Source organism: Lepisosteus platostomus, chromosome 15 (assembly GCF_059453375.1).
Source record: "Lepisosteus platostomus isolate fLepPlt1 chromosome 15, fLepPlt1.hap1, whole genome shotgun sequence".
Taxonomy (NCBI): Eukaryota; Metazoa; Chordata; class Actinopteri; order Semionotiformes; family Lepisosteidae; genus Lepisosteus; species Lepisosteus platostomus.
Window position 1 is genome coordinate 1,537,763 of NC_142625.1, and position 18,989 is coordinate 1,556,751.

An 18,989-nucleotide genomic window follows, 5' to 3' on the forward strand; every position below is an offset into this window, starting at 1 on the left:
CGTCCCTCCCTCCCTCCCGAGAGAGAGCTGCCCCTTGCCTCTGCCCGCAGGTGCTGGCGCTCGGCTTTGGCTTGCAGCCGGTTGGGCGCAGCTGCTGCCGGTGGGAGGGGCCTAAGCTAAGGAGGCCGGGCGGCTGGCGCCCCCTGCGGCTGCGGTCGTTGTCGGGCCGTTGACAGAAGATCAAAGAGCAGGGCCCCCGCCCGGGACTGGCAGGAAGGCAGGCGGGCAGGCAAGAGAGAGGGGGAGCAGAGTCCCGCGGCAGGCCTCTGGCTGCAGGGAGGCCGGCAGCTGCGCGGGTCCCGGGCTCCAGAGGAGTCGGCCTGCGCCACTGTGCGCCAGCGGAACGCCCGCGCGTCGGTCCGCGCCTTTGTGGGCATCGCTTCTCGGCCTTTTGGCTGCGATCCCTAGTACGTGGCTTGACCGCGGCTGGGGGAAACACCAAGAGACCGTGAAGGGAAGACCGAAGAGGAGACCGCTTGGAGGAGACTGCGCTGTTGGATTTGCTGGATTTGGACCTCGGATTTGTGCCTGGACGACGGTTTCTGGATTTCGTTTTTTGGATTGGACGTTTGGACTCTTGCGGACCCCGGGTTCGGTGAGTAGGCTGCTTCGGCAGCCGAAAAAGCTGCGCAACCATGGCTGCAGATCCCGGGGCAGCAAGGAAGGCGGAGGAGGGTCCCCTTATCCGGAAGACCATCCGCTTCATTTGGAAGGCGGATGGGGAGATGCCGGGAAGGGATGTTTTTGAAGGGGAGATCCTCTTTGGGATCTTGGATCTGGAAGTAACGGAGATTAAGTGCTTGCAGGGGAATCGGGTGCAACGCTATATGGATCTCTCGTTTGTGGAGGAGAAAGGACATCGCAGCGCTTCGGAAAAGATCGCGAAGGCAATGGAAAGTGGCGGGCTTGCAAATTATAAGTGCGTGGGTTTGCAAAGCAACAATGAAAGGTCAGTGATCCTGCACATGTTTGACCCCTTTGTCCCCGACAGCGATGTCACGACTTTTCTTCGCCGGTATGTCGACGTCTTGGAGCCTCCGCGGGTGATCATGGACCCGTATAAGGTTTGGACGGGGAAGAGGCAGTATCACGTCGAGTTGCGGCCGGACGGGAGAAGCAGGGATGGTTTTGCCCACCCACCCGCCACTTTCGCGATCGGTCCAGGTAGGGGGTACCTCTTTTACGGGAATCAGCCGTCGTTTTGTCGCAAGTGTCGGGAGTCCGGGCATCGGGAAGCTGAGTGCAATGCAACAGAATGCAGGAAGTGCCATAAGCGAGGTCATCAGGCGCGTAACTGTCCTGTTAAGGAGTGTTCCTTGTGTGGCAACACCGGCCACTTGTACCGCAGCTGCCTTCTTAGGAACGCTGAGTTTGCTAGAGCCATCCATGACCCAGCGGGGCTGGCAGGGGAAGAGACGGAGTCAGAGGGCAGTGAGGCGGGGGACAACGAGGAAGGACATCGGGATGGCGGTGGAGGAGGCCCTGGAGAAGCCAAGAAGGACACCGAGTGGACGGTGGTGGTAAGGCAGAAACGGAAAGGGAAGGGGAAGGGGAAGGGGAGGCAACAAGAGGAGGGAGTCGCCGACCCACAGGAAGGGCCATCATGGGTAGGAGAAGGGGATGTAAGGAGCTGGGCGGAGGCCGTAAAAGTTACACCCGCTGCAGCAGATGCAGGACCACCCGCAGATCCAGGGCAAGGTGAGGAGGAGGGGGGGATCCTCCACATGCCGGTGACGGTGAAGAAGAACAGGAAGAGGTCGCAGGCGGGCAAGGGACAGACGGAGATGGGCGATAAGAAGAAGAAGACGTCCAGGGTGTATTATGAGGAGGCAGAGCTGGTCCCAGAGACGGAGGCAGGCCAGGCGACGACGCCAGAGCAGGAGGAGATGGCAGACCAGGAAGAGATGGAGGAGGGAGCAGTTCCGGAGGCGACGCGGGACGACCAGGAGCTGGGAGGCACCGCAGGTTCCCTTCCCCCTGGGCAGGGAGACAGAGTTGTGGTACGGGGTCCCTACTCTGTTGTGCAGAACCTTTCAGGTGATGGGAGCCCCGTGGTAACATGCCAGGTCATTACCCCGGACCGCGATTATTCGCTCCGGTCTGACCCTGATCAGGGCTTTAGCCCCAACCTTAATCCCGCCCCCCCTCCCCCCGACCCTGACCCCGACCCCAACCCTGACCGTGGGCCTGGTTTTGGGCCCGGCCTTATTTCCAGCCCAGGATTTATTCCCGATCCCGGGCCCGACCTCGTCTCGGAAATGGAGGTGGCTCTGAGTCCAGTCTCGTCGGCCGCCTGCGTGGAGGAGACAGACACCGAGAGTTCGGTCAGTACAGCAGGGGCAGAGCATCCATCTGGCTCTAGCTCCAGCGAGGGCATGGAGAGTGACAGTTCCCCGGAGCAGCCATGACTCTCGCAGTGGCCACGGCTAATGTGAGAGGTCTGCGAAACCGGGAAAAACGAACAGGAGTTTTTCGGTTTTTATCCCAAAGATCTGTAGACATTTGTTTTTTGCAGGAGACCCATTTGAAGGACCGCGAAGATGTGATTGCGTACAAGAAGGAGTGGACAAAGGGGCCCTCATGGTGGAGCGTTGGAGGGGTGAACTCCTCTGGCGTGGGCATTTTGTGTGGTTCCCCAGGTTTTGTGGCACAGGTGGTCAGTTCTGTGGTCCCCGGGCGCCTGCTAGTGGTCGATGGGACCCGGCATGGAGTGCGGACTAGACTGATTGGCGTGTACGTCCCGGCGGACAGGCGACAGCAGGGCTCCTTCCTTAAAGATCTGGAGCCCCTGCTGTATACGAACAGGGAGCTGATTATTGGCGGGGATTTCAACATCGACCTGGGGGACTCACAAGGTGAGGGTGCCCACGTCTTCCGGTCCATGATTGCAGATTTCGGCTTGCGGGATGGATTCCAGAATGTTGCACACCACACCTGGGACAACGGAAGGGGAACCTTCAGGAGGCTGGACTACGTCCTTACTTCGGCGAGCTGGACGACCCTAAGCAGGCAAGTGACCCCTACTTGGTTCTCAGATCACCACATGCTGACGGTTTCCTTTGGTGTTGAGGACCCTCGTTTCCAGACTGGTTACTGGAAATTGAATAGGCAAGTCTTGCAAGAGGCGAGATACCGGAGGAAGGTCGTTACAGTGCTGAGAGAATGTGCGGAGAGGAGGGAAGCCTTCAGTTCGGCGGTGCACTGGTGGGAGTCCTGCAAGCGCACCATCTCGGTGGTGACAAAGAAGTATTGCAGGGTCCGCCGAAGCTTGGAGGAACGCCAGTGCGCCAAGCTCCAGGAGGAGCTCGAGGCACTGTATGCTCAGCTGAACCAAGGGGGCGCTTACGATGGCATGAAGATCGCCCAGATCAAGAGCCTGCTTAGGGGTAAGTGGCTGCAGGGAGCTAAGGATTTTCTCTTCAGGTTGCGGGGAGTTTGGAGGGAGAATGAGGAAAGCTGCTCGTCCCATTTCTTCGGCGCCGTGAGGAGGCAACAAGAACGAGGATCCTTTGAAGGCGTTCGGAGAACGGACGGGTCTGTAGCCACTTCCATACCCGGGATGTTGGAGTGTGCCACAGAATACTACAGCACCTTGTTTGAGGAAAAGGAGACCGACGCCGGTGTCAGGAACAGGCTCCTGGATGGAGTGGAGACGGTGGTAGACGACCCCGCTGCATTGGGCGGGGCAGTGTCAGGGGCAGAAATCAGATCTGCCCTGTTGGGTATGAAGAAGGGCACTGTCCCTGGCATAGACGGTCTACCGACCGAGTTCTATCTTACCTTTTTTGACCAGTTAGAGCCGTTTCTGGTGCGGGTGTTTAACGAGGTGCTGGATCGTGATGGGCTCGGTTCCACCATGAAGATCGGTGTCATCTCCCTCATCCATAAGGGAGGTGACAAGGCAGACCTGGGCAATTGGCGGCCAATTCAGCTCCTGTGTACTGACTACAAGATCTTGGCCAGGGTGCTGGGCGGCCGCCTGAGAGCAGTGATGCCGGCCTTGGTGAAGGCTGACCAGACATGTGGCGTGGCAGGCCGTAAGATCAGCTGGACCCTGCAGCTGATCCGCGATGTCATAGCATGGGTAGAAGATAGGGGCCTGCCGCTCATGCTGGTGAGCCTGGACCAGACCAAGGCCTTTGACCGGGTTCATCATGAGATTCTGTGGGCACTCCTGAAGAGGAAGGGTCTGCCGGACAGATTTGTCGGCTGGATCCAGACCCTGTACAACGGAGCGACGTCCCGGGTATGCGTCAATGGAGCGTTGGGTAAGCGTATTCCAGTGCGGTGTGGTGTGCGACAAGGCTGTCCTCTCTCGCCCCTGTTGTACGTAATCTTCATCGAGATCCTCCTGGACCAGCTCAGGAGGGACCCGGAGGTGGATGGGATCCCGGTGCCAGGTGGAGGAGGGCAGATGGCGAAGATCGCGGCATATGCAGATGACGTCACGCTCTTCCTGGGCTCTGAAGGCGGCCTGGGAAGGGCTCTCAGCATTGTCGAGGATTTCTCTAAAGGTACCGGCGCCCGACTGAACAGGGCCAAGAGCCTGGTAAAAGTATTTGGGACCTGGCCGAGCGAGCCGAGGGACTTCGGCGGTCTGTCACACACGACTGGGCCGCTGAAGATCTTAGGCGTGAGCTTCCATTCTACAGATCCAGGAAGTCTCAACTGGGAGGCCAGGTTCCGGAAAGTCAACCGGAAGCTGGGCCTTTGGCAGCAAAGATCGCTGACCTGGATTGGGAAGGCGCTGGTCCTGAAGATAGAAATCCTGCCTCTGCTTCTCCACCTGGCGGTAGTGTACCCCCTACCGGTCCGGAGGAGGAGAGATCTGGTAAGGAGCATTTTCAACTTCGTCTGGGGTCACACCTATGAGCGGGTCAAAAGGTGTGACATGTACAGGCCCCTGGCCGAAGGGGGCAGGGAGATTCTGGACTTCCCGGCGAAGTTGGACTGTGCCTTTGTAGCAAGCCTGTGCACGGTCCTGCACGACAACCCGGCCCACCTGTGCAGCCGGTTTGTGAGTCTGTGGCTGGCGGCCAGCATGCGGCACCTGACGGTGTGGACCAACACGACCCCTAAAGCGGAGCGGCTCCCGCTGCACTACCGCCACGCGGTGCGGTGGCTGCGGGCACACCCGGAGGTAAGAGAGGGAACACGGTCCTTGAACCATCGGACGATGTATGTGATGGTGAAGACAGAGGGAAAGTCGGCAATCCCGGGTGTGTCCAGGAACATCTGGCAGCGGGTCCAGCCGAAAGGGCTGGACAATAAGCTCAAAGACTTGAACTGGCTCTGCGTGTGGGGTCGTATGTCAGTCAGGGCCGTTATGCATGCGCACGGGCTCTCTAAACAGAGTTTGTGCCCGCGACATGGCTGTGCAGGTGAGGAGACGGTGAGCCACGTTTTCTGGGAGTGTGCCTTCGCCCAGAGGGTGTGGAGATTGTGCGGGACCTTTTTTGCGCAGGTAAGCCCCGATTCCCCGATCTCGCAAGCGGTCATCCTGAAAGGGATATCTGGCATCCGAGCCAGAAATCGGAAGTTCCTTTTGTGGCTACTGATTAGCCTGGTCAAGGCCTTCCTGTGGGACGCCCGGACGGATTTAGTGAAGCATGGAGTGGAGAAATCTGCGTCTGGGATCTTGAGGAGGGTGAAGGAAGAGGTGGCCAGGAGGGTCAAATGGGACATTCAGAAGTGGGGGTTTGATGCCGCAAGAGAGCGGTGGAAGGACTTGTGCACGGGACATTAGGGGGGTGTTAGTGTAGGACTGTTTTTTTATGACACTATGTTTTGAACTTTTTTCTAATAAAAAAAAAAAAAAAAATCTGTTCTTATCAGTTTAATATCTGATACGTCCCCCATCGGGGGACCACATATTAAACGGATTTTTGGAACAGGGAGCTGGATCAGGAGCTTGCTCCGTCCTCTCCACGCATCGGCCCGGTATTGCAGCGCCTCCGGGAGCGGTGCACCACCTTCTCTCAGCGGTGAAAAGACAGACGTAGGTAGCTAGCGAGCGAGCGAGCGAGCGAGCGAAGTGGACTGGAGCTCCTTCTTCTCGGGTCTCGTCCCTCGTCCCCCATCTGTGTGTCTCTGTGTTCTGTCTCTCTCTCTCGCCCTCTCGGTTCCCGTGCTCCCTCTGTGCGCTTTCCCGCGTCTCGACTCTCTGGGCAAGCAGGCCGGCCCCCTTTTCGGCTCCCGTGCGTTTTCCCTCCAAAAAACTTAGGTTTTTCAGCCTTTTCCCAGGGAGGCAGGCGTGGCTTGCTTGCTTGCTTGCTTGCTTGCTTGCTTGCTTGCTTGCTTGCTTGCGTGTGTGTCCGTCCCCGTCCCTGCAGGCGGGCCCCTTTCGACAGCTGGGCGTTTTCCCTCCAAAAAACTTAGTATATCCACCTTTTCTTTCTTTTTTTTCGGCAGGCAGGCAGGCGTGTGTGCGCGCGCGTCCCCGTCCCTCCCTCCCTCCCGAGAGAGAGCTGCCCCTTGCCTCTGCCCGCAGGTGCTGGCGCTCGGCTTTGGCTTGCAGCCGGTTGGGCGCAGCTGCTGCCGGTGGGAGGGGCCTAAGCTAAGGAGGCCGGGCGGCTGGCGCCCCCTGCGGCTGCGGTCGTTGTCGGGCCGTTGACAGAAGATCAAAGAGCAGGGCCCCCGCCCGGGACTGGCAGGAAGGCAGGCGGGCAGGCAAGAGAGAGGGGGAGCAGAGTCCCGCGGCAGGCCTCTGGCTGCAGGGAGGCCGGCAGCTGCGCGGGTCCCGGGCTCCAGAGGAGTCGGCCTGCGCCACTGTGCGCCAGCGGAACGCCCGCGCGTCGGTCCGCGCCTTTGTGGGCATCGCTTCTCGGCCTTTTGGCGAAGATCCTGAGTGCGTGGCCTGACCGCGGCTTGGGCTCTGAGTCAAAGGCGGGAAGGGGTGGACGGCGCGGCTTTTTCCAGGCGACGGCGATTTTTTCTTTGTGGCGGATAGGATTCCGGCCACTCTACACAAGATGGAGAGGACTTCAAGCAAGAATGCAAGACCAAGGCATACTGTGCGTTTTGTGCTGCGAGTGGAGGCTTCTGACAAGGATTTTGCCAAGAGGGATGCTTTCGAGGATGAAGTCCTTTTCAAGCATTTGTCCTTACAGCCTGAAGAGATCTATTGCCTCCAGGACTTTCCAGGTAAAAAGATTTTTGATTTGTCACTTTACTCTGCTGAACAGTGCACGAAAGTTTGGTCTGTTTTGACTGCTCGCAGACTGGAGGAACCTTTTGTTCATTTTTTCCTTGAACCTTTGTTTGCACGGGAGGCGAGACCCATATGGGTCCATATGAACAACCCTTTTACCCCAGACGCAGACATTGTTAATTTTCTTAAAAGATTTGTTGACGTTCAGGGCACGGGTATCAAGGAGATGGATAGGAAGAGAGTCTGGAACGGGAAAAGGAAATTTCTGGTGCGTTTCAGAGCGGACCCTAGTGCTGAAGATGGGCTCTTGCACCCTCCTGCTAACTTCTCAATTGGAACTTATACAGGTTATCTGTACTACCCTGATCAACCCTTGGCGTGTAGACGATGCAGGCAGAAGGGCCATTATGCTGCTGACTGTGATGTGGAGGTCTGTCGAAGGTGTGATACTGTGGGGCACAGCACCTTCATGTGCAGGGCTGAGCCGAAATGTAATTTGTGCGGGGTCTCTGGGCACATTTACAGGGCGTGCCCAAAGAAAGGTATGAGTTTCGCAGCCGTGGCGGGTGGCACATCGGCAGCAAGTGTTACCTCAGTTCACCAGGCAGAAGATGCAGCAGAGGGCCCGGCACCGGCGTCGCTGGTCCCTGACGCTGGCGAGGAGGTGATGGAACCTGAGGGTGTGGATCAAGGGCAGGAGGTAACGGACCACAGGCAGACGGCAACAGCACTTACCTCAGCAGAAGATCGCAGCGGCGAAGAAGAGACGGAGGCTCCGGTGAGTGCTGAGGAGGTCCTGGGGAGCGCAGAGGAGGAAGGTGGGGTCTCGCTCGCCGCGCTAGAGCATATAAGAGCGTTGGCTGAGGAATCAAGCCTGCCCTCTGCGGAGGAAGTAGGGGCAGACTGGGGGGACAGAGTGGATGAAGAGGAGGCCATGGACACCGTCCAGGCCAGGAAAGTTGTGAAAAGAAAGGCGGAAAATGATGTGCCGCCCTTGGTGAAGAAATCGGGTGTAGATCCCATGGAATACCTTGAGTCGATGGCCACAGATTCGTTGGCCCAGGCCGAATCTACTCCACTAGGGTCGGAGGGCGAGGTAAGTGGTGTGGGTGACCCCCCCCTTACGGCAGAGTCGGGTATGTCCTCAGGCTTTGTCATTCCAGAAACGGAGATGACCCCGACCTCGGCAGAAGCCTCAGAAGAACACATGCAGCCACGCGTCGCCCTGCAGAGAGAAGAACGAGATGTCTTTATATTCGCTGAGGTACCTATGAGGTTCAAGAAGTTCTGTAAATGGGACGAAAAGGCCAGCAAAATAGTCTGGCCTAGGACCTTCAATGAGCAAGGGCTATCTCCGGCAGGGATCGTGGTGCGTTGTGAGCACTCTGGTGAGGAGATTTCAACCCTCGAAGTAAAGGGCCGCAACCAGATAGATGCGACCAACAAGAGGATGTTGTTGGGTGACTTGGTAAAGAAATGGATAAGGGACAAGGGAGAACTGAAGGAGATGTACGAGGTGGGGGTGGAAAGGCGCCCAGACAAAGTGCTGAAGATTCTGGAGGTCCCGCTGCAGTTTTTGGAGACCTGTGCCTGGAAGAACGGAAACGTGCAGTACCCGCCCCGGCCGTCAAACTTCCGACGTGTGCTGAGGTTGCATGAAGGAGTGTCAGTTGGCTGTACGCGATCAGGAGGTAAAATAGATAAACTATATTTGCAGGGACAAAGGGAGGCGTCAGTGCGTCAAGCCTACATGGAGCTGATGAGCCTTTTTACTGCCCCCTAATGTTGAAAATATTAACTTTAAATATTCGGGGTTTAAGGAACTTAGTAAAGAGGACGGACTTTTTTTCTTACCTGAAAACCATGGTTTTTGATATTTGTTTGGTGCAGGAAGTCCATCTAAAAGATGAAAGAGACGTCATACAGTTCACTCGTGAGTGGGACAGAGGAGATTCTAGATGGAATATCGGAGGTGTCCACTCCTCGGGAGTTGGAGTTTTATTTGGCAATCGCAATTTTATAGTGGAGAAATGTGTGAATGTAGTGCCTGGGAGAGCCTTATATTTGGATATTTGTTCGGGTGAGAATTGCTTTCGGTGTGTGTGTGTGTATGCCCCGGCAATGATGGCTTTACGGGCAGATTTCTTTAAGGAACTTTATCCTGTTTGCCTTACCAACAAATGGATCATCATGGGAGGAGACTTTAACGTGGACCTCCAAGATAAGAGGGATCCAGGGGCAAAGCAGCTCAATCTTCTTCTAGCACAGTTTGGACTTTACGACTGCGCCTACCGGATCCGAAAGGAGAAAGCAGAGGCCACGTGGAGGAACGCTCAAGGTACTGTGAAGCGCCTTGATTATGTATTCGCCTCACTGGACGTACCTGTGGAGAAGGTGGTGGTGCTGCCGGTAGGTTTTTCTGACCATGCCCTAGTAGAGGCCCATTTTCCACATTTAAGGAACCAGTTTGGGCGTGGGGTGTGGAAGTTAAATACGGAGAACCTAAGAGAAGACGAATATGTCAAGGTAATGAGGTACAAATTGCAAACATGGTGGAAGGAGAGGAATCTGGGGACTCCCCTGATTGATTGGTGGGAACACTTAAAAAAGAAAATTAGAAAGGAGACCAGAATTTATGGCAGAGCAAGGCTCAAGCGTGAGCGGCAGAAGGGCAGGGCGCTGCAGGAAAGATTAAACACCTTGTTTTCCCAGTGTAATAAGGATATGTCAGTGTGCCCTGAAGATATTGCAGCAGCTAAAGCTGAACTGCGCACTTATCACGAGCAAAAGGCAAGGAGTTACCTGTTCAGAGCCCACGTGCAGTTCATACAATCTCACGAAACATGTTCCAGTTTTTTCTTCCGGCAAATTCGTCAGAGACAGAAGCGCAGTGTGATGACTGGCATTCAGACTTCGGAGGGGAAAATAGTTACTAGTAGTGAGGAGATGCTGGAAGTGGTGAGGCACTTTTACCAATGTCTTTTTTCCCTAAAGACGGTGGACGAGGCCATGGGTGCAAAGCTGCTGAGCGGTATTACAGCGCAGGTTCCTGTCAAAGCCCAAGAACAGTTGGAGGCTCCTATAAGCTTGCAGGAACTTGGCGACGCTCTGCTCGGCATGAAGGCTGGTAAGGTACCAGGTAAAGACGGACTACCAGCCGAATTTTATCGGACGTTCTGGGATATCTTAGGGCCAATCTTACTTCAGGTGACGGAGGAAATCTTTCGTAGGAAGGCTATGTGTGAGTCTATGAGGGAGGGAATCCTCACACTGTTGTATAAAAAAGGACCTGCAAAGGACCTTAAGAACTGGAGGCCGCTGCAGATGTTGTGCGTGGACTATAAGCTGATCGCTAAAGTGCTGGTAAACCGCTTGAAGGGGGTCCTAGCTCATGTGATCGGTTGGGACCAAACCTGCGGGGTTCGAGGTCGGCGTGCCAGCTGGACCCTCCAACTAGTACGGGATGTGATAGCGTGGTCCGAGAACAGGAACGTCCCGTTGCTGATCGCCAGCTTGGACCTAGAAAAAGCTTTTGACAATGTCTCACACACCTTTGTCTGGCAAGTGATGGAGAAGATGGGATTCGGCCCTGTCATGCTGGGCTGGTTAAAAATACTGTACTCACAGGTTGGCAGTAGAGTTCTGGTGAACGGGCACCTGGGAGGACTGGTTCTCCAAGAGTCTGGTGTGCGTCAGGGCTGCCCCCTGTCCCCATTACTTTTTGCACTATATATGGAACCTTATGCGCGGGCAGTCCAGAAGGAGCCATCCATTGACGGGATCCTCGTACCTGGGAGTGGAGGAAAAAGAGTTAAGGTGGCATTATATGCTGACGATGTTACCTTATTTCTCAGCTCTTACCTTAGCCTACAGGCGGCCTTGGACGTCTTCGAGAACTTCTCCCTCGCGTCAGGTGCAAAGCTAAACAGGGGGAAAAGTCAGATCAAGTTCTTCGGGCCTTGGAAAGAACAGCTGGGACCAGCGCATGGATTGGACATCTGTCAAGGGCCCCTTAAGATTCTAGGGGTGTTATTCACGGCACAGGATGCTGCTTGGTGCAATTGGTCCCAGAGGCTGGAGAAGGCTAGGCTGCAGCTGACGCACTGGAAGAACAAGCAGCTGTCCTTTGTAGGTAAAGTCCTGATCCTGAAAGTGGTGTTTCTGCCTGTGCTGGTTTATCTAGCATCGGTGTATCCCATGCCTGCGCGCTTCAACAGATATCTGGTAAGGGAGGTTTTTATGTTCATGTGGGGGGGAAAATATGAGTATGTGCGCAGAGTCGATATGTATCGCCCAGTGGAAGAAGGCGGACGGGGAGTTCCCAACTTCCCTGTAAAGCTAAACTGTATATATGTGTCTGGCCTGTGTATAGCTCTGCATTCCCCAGTCTCACATCCCTTTCAGTATTTTGTCAGGTTCTGGCTATCTAGCCACGTGCGCGCCCTGGCTCAGTGGTCCAACAGTTTGCCTCATGGGAACGATCTGCCATGGCACTATCGGCATGCGACACACTGGCTGAAACAGCACCCTGAGCTTAAAGATCACCAGGTCCTGCTTAACCACAGACGGCTCTATTCTGCAGTAACTCAAGCTGAAGAGGCCAGCCTCGTAGGTGGCGTCCCCAACGTGGTCTGGCGGCGAGTCCAGCCCAGAGGGCTACAGCACCATCTAATGGATTTGAACTGGCTATCCGCTTGGGGTCGTTTGGCAGTTCGTGAGGTTTTGTTCAAACATAAGTTGACAAAGCAGCAGGAGTGTCCTAGAGCCGGGTGTCATGCGGTGGAGTCGATCAGCCACGTGTTTTGGGACTGTAATTTTGCTCAGCGGACCTGGAACAAATGTGAAACTTTGTTTAGTAGCCTGTCCTCCACTTTCTGTGTACTTCCTGCAGTTGTGTTATATGGGTTGAAGGTGGGAGGTGGGGCAAACGCTAAGAGCTTTGTGTTATGGTTGCTAGTTAGTTTAATTAAGTTTGAGTTATGGAATTCCAGGAATTTGTTAGTCAAGAGGGGAATTGTTTGTACAGTAGATGGGTTATATAGAAGGCTTTTATGGAATTTGAGAGGGTTGGTAGAAGGGGACATAAAAAGATGGGGTTTTCATGCCGCAAAGGAGAAATGGAAATCCATAGTGGATATCTGGGATTGGAAATAGTCTAGGTCCTTTAATGTTCCTGTAATTTGTAAATAAGACTGTTGGGTGAATTTGGGGGTGGAAGGTAATTTGCATAAGGGGCGGGATTATGGTAAATAGGGTTGGGGTTGGAAATCATGTACTGTGTTTTTCAAGTAAGTTGTTTATTTTATGTACGCATATCTGCTTCATGTTAATTGTGGGTTTGTTTTTGAGCAGGGGAATTGTATTGGGGTGGGTTGTGTCTATATAAGGGATGAGATTATGATATCTTTGATTTAGCTGTGTAATTGTTTTTTGTTTTTGATTGTGTTTTTGGACTTATGTATTTGTAGTTTTTGGTGTTTTATTTTGTATTTTGTATAATAAAAAAAAAAAAAAAAAAAAAAAAATCTGTTCTTATCAGTTTAATATCTGATACGTCCCCCATCGGGGGACCACATATTAAACGGATTTTTGGAACAGGGAGCTGGATCAGGAGCTTGCTCCGTCCTCTCCACGCATCGGCCCGGTATTGCAGCGCCTCCGGGAGCGGTGCACCACCTTCTCTCAGCGGTGAAAAGACAGACGTAGGTAGCTAGCGAGCGAGCGAGCGAGCGAGCGAAGTGGACTGGAGCTCCTTCTTCTCGGGTCTCGTCCCTCGTCCCCCATCTGTGTGTCTCTGTGTTCTGTCTCTCTCTCTCGCCCTCTCGGTTCCCGTGCTCCCTCTGTGCGCTTTCCCGCGTCTCGACTCTCTGGGCAAGCAGGCCGGCCCCCTTTTCGGCTCCCGTGCGTTTTCCCTCCAAAAAACTTAGGTTTTTCAGCCTTTTCCCAGGGAGGCAGGCGTGGCTTGCTTGCTTGCTTGCTTGCTTGCTTGCTTGCTTGCTTGCTTGCTTGCTTGCGTGTGTGTCCGTCCCCGTCCCTGCAGGCGGGCCCCTTTCGACAGCTGGGCGTTTTCCCTCCAAAAAACTTAGTATATCCACCTTTTCTTTCTTTTTTTTCGGCAGGCAGGCAGGCGTGTGTGCGCGCGCGTCCCCGTCCCTCCCTCCCTCCCGAGAGAGAGCTGCCCCTTGCCTCTGCCCGCAGGTGCTGGCGCTCGGCTTTGGCTTGCAGCCGGTTGGGCGCAGCTGCTGCCGGTGGGAGGGGCCTAAGCTAAGGAGGCCGGGCGGCTGGCGCCCCCTGCGGCTGCGGTCGTTGTCGGGCCGTTGACAGAAGATCAAAGAGCAGGGCCCCCGCCCGGGACTGGCAGGAAGGCAGGCGGGCAGGCAAGAGAGAGGGGGAGCAGAGTCCCGCGGCAGGCCTCTGGCTGCAGGGAGGCCGGCAGCTGCGCGGGTCCCGGGCTCCAGAGGAGTCGGCCTGCGCCACTGTGCGCCAGCGGAACGCCCGCGCGTCGGTCCGCGCCTTTGTGGGCATCGCTTCTCGGCCTTTTGGCTAAGATCAAGGTTCAAGTGGCTTGACCGCAGTTCCGAGGTCTTAGTCAGAGGGTCGGGAGGGCGGCGGAGGAGGCGACGGTGGAGGCAGCTGTTGGAGGCAGAGTCAACCGGAGGGGAGAGGACGGAGCGATGGAGGCGATTGGCGGAGTTGCGGCTTCGGCAGGCGGAGAGTGGTTGGGCAGAGAGGGACGGATGCGGAATTCCGTTCGTTTCGTATGGAAGGAGAGACCGGGAACCGAGAGGATGAAGAGAGATGAGTTTTCGGACATTGTGCTGTTCCAAGCTTTGGGCGTGGAGGTTCCGGATGTTTTTTGCTATCAAGATTTTCCTGGGAAAGGTATTTTTGATGTTTCTTTTATTTCTGAGAAAGTTTGTATGGAGAAATGGAATGTTCTTCAAGCTCAGAAGGAGAACTTGCCCTTTGTTAATTTTGTTATAGAGCCATTGTTTGCCAGAGAGCTAAGGCCTTTGACTGTTCATATGCATAATCCGTATGTGCCAGAAGCTGAGCTTGTATGTTTTTTGAGAAGATTTGTGGACATTCAGGGGAATGGTGTAAAGGTTATGGACTCTAGGAATTTCTGGACGGGGAAAAGAAGGTACATGGTGCGCTTAAGGACTATTGCGTCTGAGAAAGGTGGGTATGTTCACCCACCAGCTTTCTTTACGATTGGTTCGAATGGAGGTCACCTGAATTACCCTGGGCAGCCATTTGTGTGTCGGAACTGTGCAACGGAGGGTCACGTGGCAGCTGAATGCACTGTTATTTGTTGCAGAAGGTGTGGGGAAATAGGGCATAGGGCAGAGAAGTGTGCCAAGCCCTTATCTTGTAATTTGTGTGGCGAAGCCAGCCATGTGTATAAGAACTGTTTTCAAAGGTCAAGGAGCTATGCAGGTGCAGCCCGGGCTCGGTCGACTGCTGGAGAGTCTTTTGCAAGGAGGACGGGAGCGGCTCCAGGAGAACAGAGGTCTGCGGAGAAGGAGTCTATGGTGGCGGCTGGAGGAGTGGCGGAGGAAGATGGAGGTTTGGTGTTCCCTAAGCAGGGAGAGGGTCTGGAGGAGGTCACCGAGATGGTGAAGGCGTTGGCTGAAGATTCAGGAAGGGTATTATGGGCAGGGAGTGTGCCTGACATTGAAATGGACGGGGATGTGGGGCCTTCGGGGAGCCAGGGGATGTTTGTTTCAGGAGTTCCTTGTCGGAAGAGGATGGCGGATCGTGATCCTGAGGAGGTGAAGGGCGTCAGCGACTCAAGTGGAACAGGCCAAGTGGCGGAGAGGGGAGTCCCTCGTCGGAAGAAAGCGGCGGTTGGTGACCCTGAGGAGGTGGAGGACGACGTTTCAAGTGGACCTGGTCAAGTGTCGGAGGGGGGCGAGGGTATTGATTGGTCAGTGGTTCAGAAGGGGAAAGGGAAAGGGAAGGGTGTTGTTAGACAAAAGGTGGAAGTGGGTGGGCAGGCAGTGGAGTGTACAAACCCCTTTGCTGTTCTAACTGAAGAGTTTGATTCTGAGGAGGAAGATGATTCAAGGGGGTTGGAGGTGGAAGTAGAGGGTTCTGGGAGTGGGACGGAGTTTTGGGATGGAGACATTGAGTGGAAGCAGTGGAGGGAGGAAAGAGAGGGTCGTATTTTCTCTGTCTGGCCTTTGAAAAGAATTAAAAGGGGGTTTCGAGGGAGGGTGGATACAGAAGTGGGGGATGTTATTGTGGAGAGGGTTGATAGGAAACGGGTAATGGTTGTGTCACGGTATGTGGAAAAGAAATATCCGCAGCTTCTTTTGGAGTACTCGTTTCCGGGAAAAAGAATGCTTGAAGGGTTTCGTGTGTTGGGGAAAACTAAAGGGGAGTGTAAAGCTGCTGCTGAGAAATTTGTTAGCCTGTTGTGTGAAGAGGAGAGTGTGAGTGATGATGACTGTGTTTAGTTGTATTTAGGTTGTTTTTGTGCTATGTTTGTTTTTGATTAAGTGGATGTGTTCTGTTTTAAGTGGGAGTGATGGGGGAATGTTTGTGGGGGAACTGGATTGTGTAGATGGTTTGTGTATGGGGTGGGATGTAAATGAGATGATGTTGTGGGGTGAATTGTTTTTGAAAAATGGGATGGGGCGTTGATTGTATATAATGAGGTTGAGAAAATGAATGTATTGTAAGTTTGGGAAAGGGATCTTGTTTAATTTGCATAGGGGGCGGGATTATGGAGATTAGTGGGGTTTGAGGTTATGTAATGGGATATGAACAGATTTGTGTTGTGTATTTATTTTTCTGTGTAATAATTTGTTGAGAATTGAATGGGAAGTGTTGTTAGTATGCAGAAGTTTTTGTTAGTTGACTATTGAATGGAATTTTGTGTTTAACAGAATTATTGGTTGATATGACTTTGGTTGTTATTGTGATTACTGTGTTTTTGGGATTGTGATTTGTTTTTTGGAGTTTCTTGGAATTTCTTTTGTATTTTGTATAATAAAAAAAAAAAAAAAAATCTGTTCTTATCAGTTTAATATCTGATACGTCCCCCATCGGGGGACCACATATTAAACGGATTTTTGGAACAGGGAGCTGGATCAGGAGCTTGCTCCGTCCTCTCCACGCATCGGCCCGGTATTGCAGCGCCTCCGGGAGCGGTGCACCACCTTCTCTCAGCGGTGAAAAGACAGACGTAGGTAGCTAGCGAGCGAGCGAGCGAGCGAGCGAGCGAGCGAGCGAGCGAAGTGGACTGGAGCTCCTTCTTCTCGGGTCTCGTCCCTCGTCCCCCATCTGTGTGTCTCTGTGTTCTGTCTCTCTCTCTCGCCCTCTCGGTTCCCGTGCTCCCTCTGTGCGCTTTCCCGCGTCTCGACTCTCTGGGCAAGCAGGCCGGCCCCCTTTTCGGCTCCCGTGCGTTTTCCCTCCAAAAAACTTAGGTTTTTCAGCCTTTTCCCAGGGAGGCAGGCGTGGCTTGCTTGCTTGCTTGCTTGCTTGCTTGCTTGCTTGCTTGCTTGCGTGTGTGTCCGTCCCCGTCCCTGCAGGCGGGCCCCTTTCGACAGCTGGGCGTTTTCCCTCCAAAAAACTTAGTATATCCACCTTTTCTTTCTTTTTTTTCGGCAGGCAGGCAGGCAGGCGTGTGTGCGCGCGCGTCCCCGTCCCTCCCTCCCTCCCGAGAGAGAGCTGCCCCTTGCCTCTGCCCGCAGGTGCTGGCGCTCGGCTTTGGCTTGCAGCCGGTTGGGCGCAGCTGCTGCCGGTGGGAGGGGCCTAAGCTAAGGAGGCCGGGCGGCTGGCGCCCCCTGCGGCTGCGGTCGTTGTCGGGCCGTTGACAGAAGATCAAAGAGCAGGGCCCCCGCCCGGGACTGGCAGGAAGGCAGGCGGGCAGGCAAGAGAGAGGGGGAGCAGAGTCCCGCGGCAGGCCTCTGGCTGCAGGGAGGCCGGCAGCTGCGCGGGTCCCGGGCTCCAGAGGAGTCGGCCTGCGCCACTGTGCGCCAGCGGAACGCCCGCGCGTCGGTCCGCGCCTTTGTGGGCATCGCTTCTCGGCCTTTTGGCTGCGATCCCAGTACGTGGCCTGACCGCGGCTGGAGGAACAGTCAAGAGGAAGGAAGGTGAAGGTTTTTTTTCTGAGCCTGCCTATAGGCTAGGCAGGAGCTTTTTTTCTTGTGGCGGAGGCGGATCCGGCCATAATCGGAGGGATGGAGAGAGGACCGAGCGGCAGGGAGGCGAAGATGCGGAATACCATTCGATTTGTCTTGAAGGAGGATTGCGGAAACCAGGAGTTCATCTACCGGGATGTTTTTGAAGAATTGGTCCTTGAAACGGCTTTGGGAGTGCGATGGGAGGACACCTTCTGCTTGCAGAATTTCCCCGGGAAGAAGGTATTTGACCTTTCACTAATTTCTGATGTACGATGCAAGGAAGTATGGGCAATTATAAATGCGCATCGGAATGAGGAGCCGTTAAAAGACTTTTATGTGGAGCCATTGTTTGCAAGGGAAGTGCGGTGGCTGACTGTTCATATGTTTAACCCCTATGTTGCGGAAGGAGACATTTTGAACTTTCTTAAACGCTTTGTGGATGTGCAAGGTGAAGGGGTTAAGCAAATAGATAAGAAAAAATACTGGACCGGGAACTGGAGATACCGAGTGAGGTTTAGGTTCAGCGAACAAGCAGTGGACGGTTTGGCGCATCCGCCGGCGAACTTTGCAATCGGTTCAGACCGGGGGTACCTGTTTTACCCGGGACAGCCCCTCACTTGTAGGCGATGTGGGCAGGAAGGACATGTGGCCCTCAACTGTGAGACTCAAATATGTAGGCGGTGTGATGGGATTGGCCATATTTCGTCTATGTGCACGGAGGAAATCAAGTGTAACCTCTGTGGAAAGCGGGGCCATGTTTTTAAGGAGTGCCCCAGGAAGGCTGGCAGCTACTCAGCCGCCATTAGTAAGTCCTTGAGGGTTGAGAAGACCAAGCCTGCTGATCGTGAAGGTGAAAGAGGTGGGGCAGAAGATGGAGGCGGGGCAGAAGATGGAGGCGGGGTGGCGGTTTCGGTTGTGAACACGCCAACAGAACAAGAAGCAGCAGAAGAAGGGGTTTCCGGAGTCAATGATGTGCAGGTGCAGAATGAAGAAATGGAGATAGGTCAATTAAGTGGTGAGATCAGTGCCGGAACGCCTGGGCTGGCTTTTTTAATACAAGCGGCCGAGGAGGTGGCGCACGTGGGCCCACAGGCTAGAAGGAAGAGTTGGGGAGAACGGATGGAGGAGGAGGAGGAGGAGGAGGAAGAGGGCGCAGCCATGGCTCGAAGAACTGTGAAAAGGAAATCTGTGGAGTCAGAAGAGCTCTCCGCAAAGAAAGCGGGCAGAGAACGGGAGGATTCAACACAAAGTGACAGGCCTGAGTCTGTGACCCGAGGAGACAACTTACCTTTAGCCGAGGGGGAAGAAGAAGGGGAGATTCGAGAAGAAGAGGCAGTGGAGCTCCGCGGTAGTGCTTCCTCAGAGTTTGTTGAGACACCGTGTGTTCCTGAAACGGCAGACACACACGAAAGCGGTGGTTTAATACTCACCCAAGGTTTGGAGTCCGGAGTAGATCCACAGCAAGGAGAAGAGGAAGGCCTCTGGCTGGATTCGGAGTTGCCTCGGGACTTTGTGAAAATCTGTAAATGGGACGAGAAGAATAATAGGGTCAAGTGGCCTGCTGGTTTTGAGGAGCAGGAGATTCAAAAAAAGGAGATTAATTATGAGTGTGTACTTGTAGGGGGGGATATTCAGCGGTTTCGGGTGTTTGGGAAAACACATGCTGAAATAGGTTCCAAGAAAATCCTCTTTTCAGATATTGTGAA

The 18,989-nt window shown here is 54.4% G+C and overlaps 2 non-coding genes and 1 pseudogene across 2 annotated transcripts; all 3 read left to right on the plus strand.

Annotated features, from left to right (window-relative positions):
- Window positions 1-5,790: 5,790 nt before the first annotated feature.
- Window positions 5,791-5,974, plus strand: LOC148647594 (U2 spliceosomal RNA). The gene has a single exon (XR_015926895.1). It is a non-coding gene; the product is annotated as a U2 spliceosomal RNA (small nuclear RNA).
- Window positions 5,975-12,627: 6,653 nt separating this feature from the next.
- LOC148647595 (U2 spliceosomal RNA) lies at window positions 12,628-12,828 on the plus strand (annotated as a pseudogene).
- Window positions 12,829-16,126: 3,298 nt separating this feature from the next.
- Window positions 16,127-16,319, plus strand: LOC148647596 (U2 spliceosomal RNA). The gene has a single exon (XR_015926832.1). It is a non-coding gene; the product is annotated as a U2 spliceosomal RNA (small nuclear RNA).
- The last annotated feature ends 2,670 nt before the right edge of the window (window positions 16,320-18,989 follow it).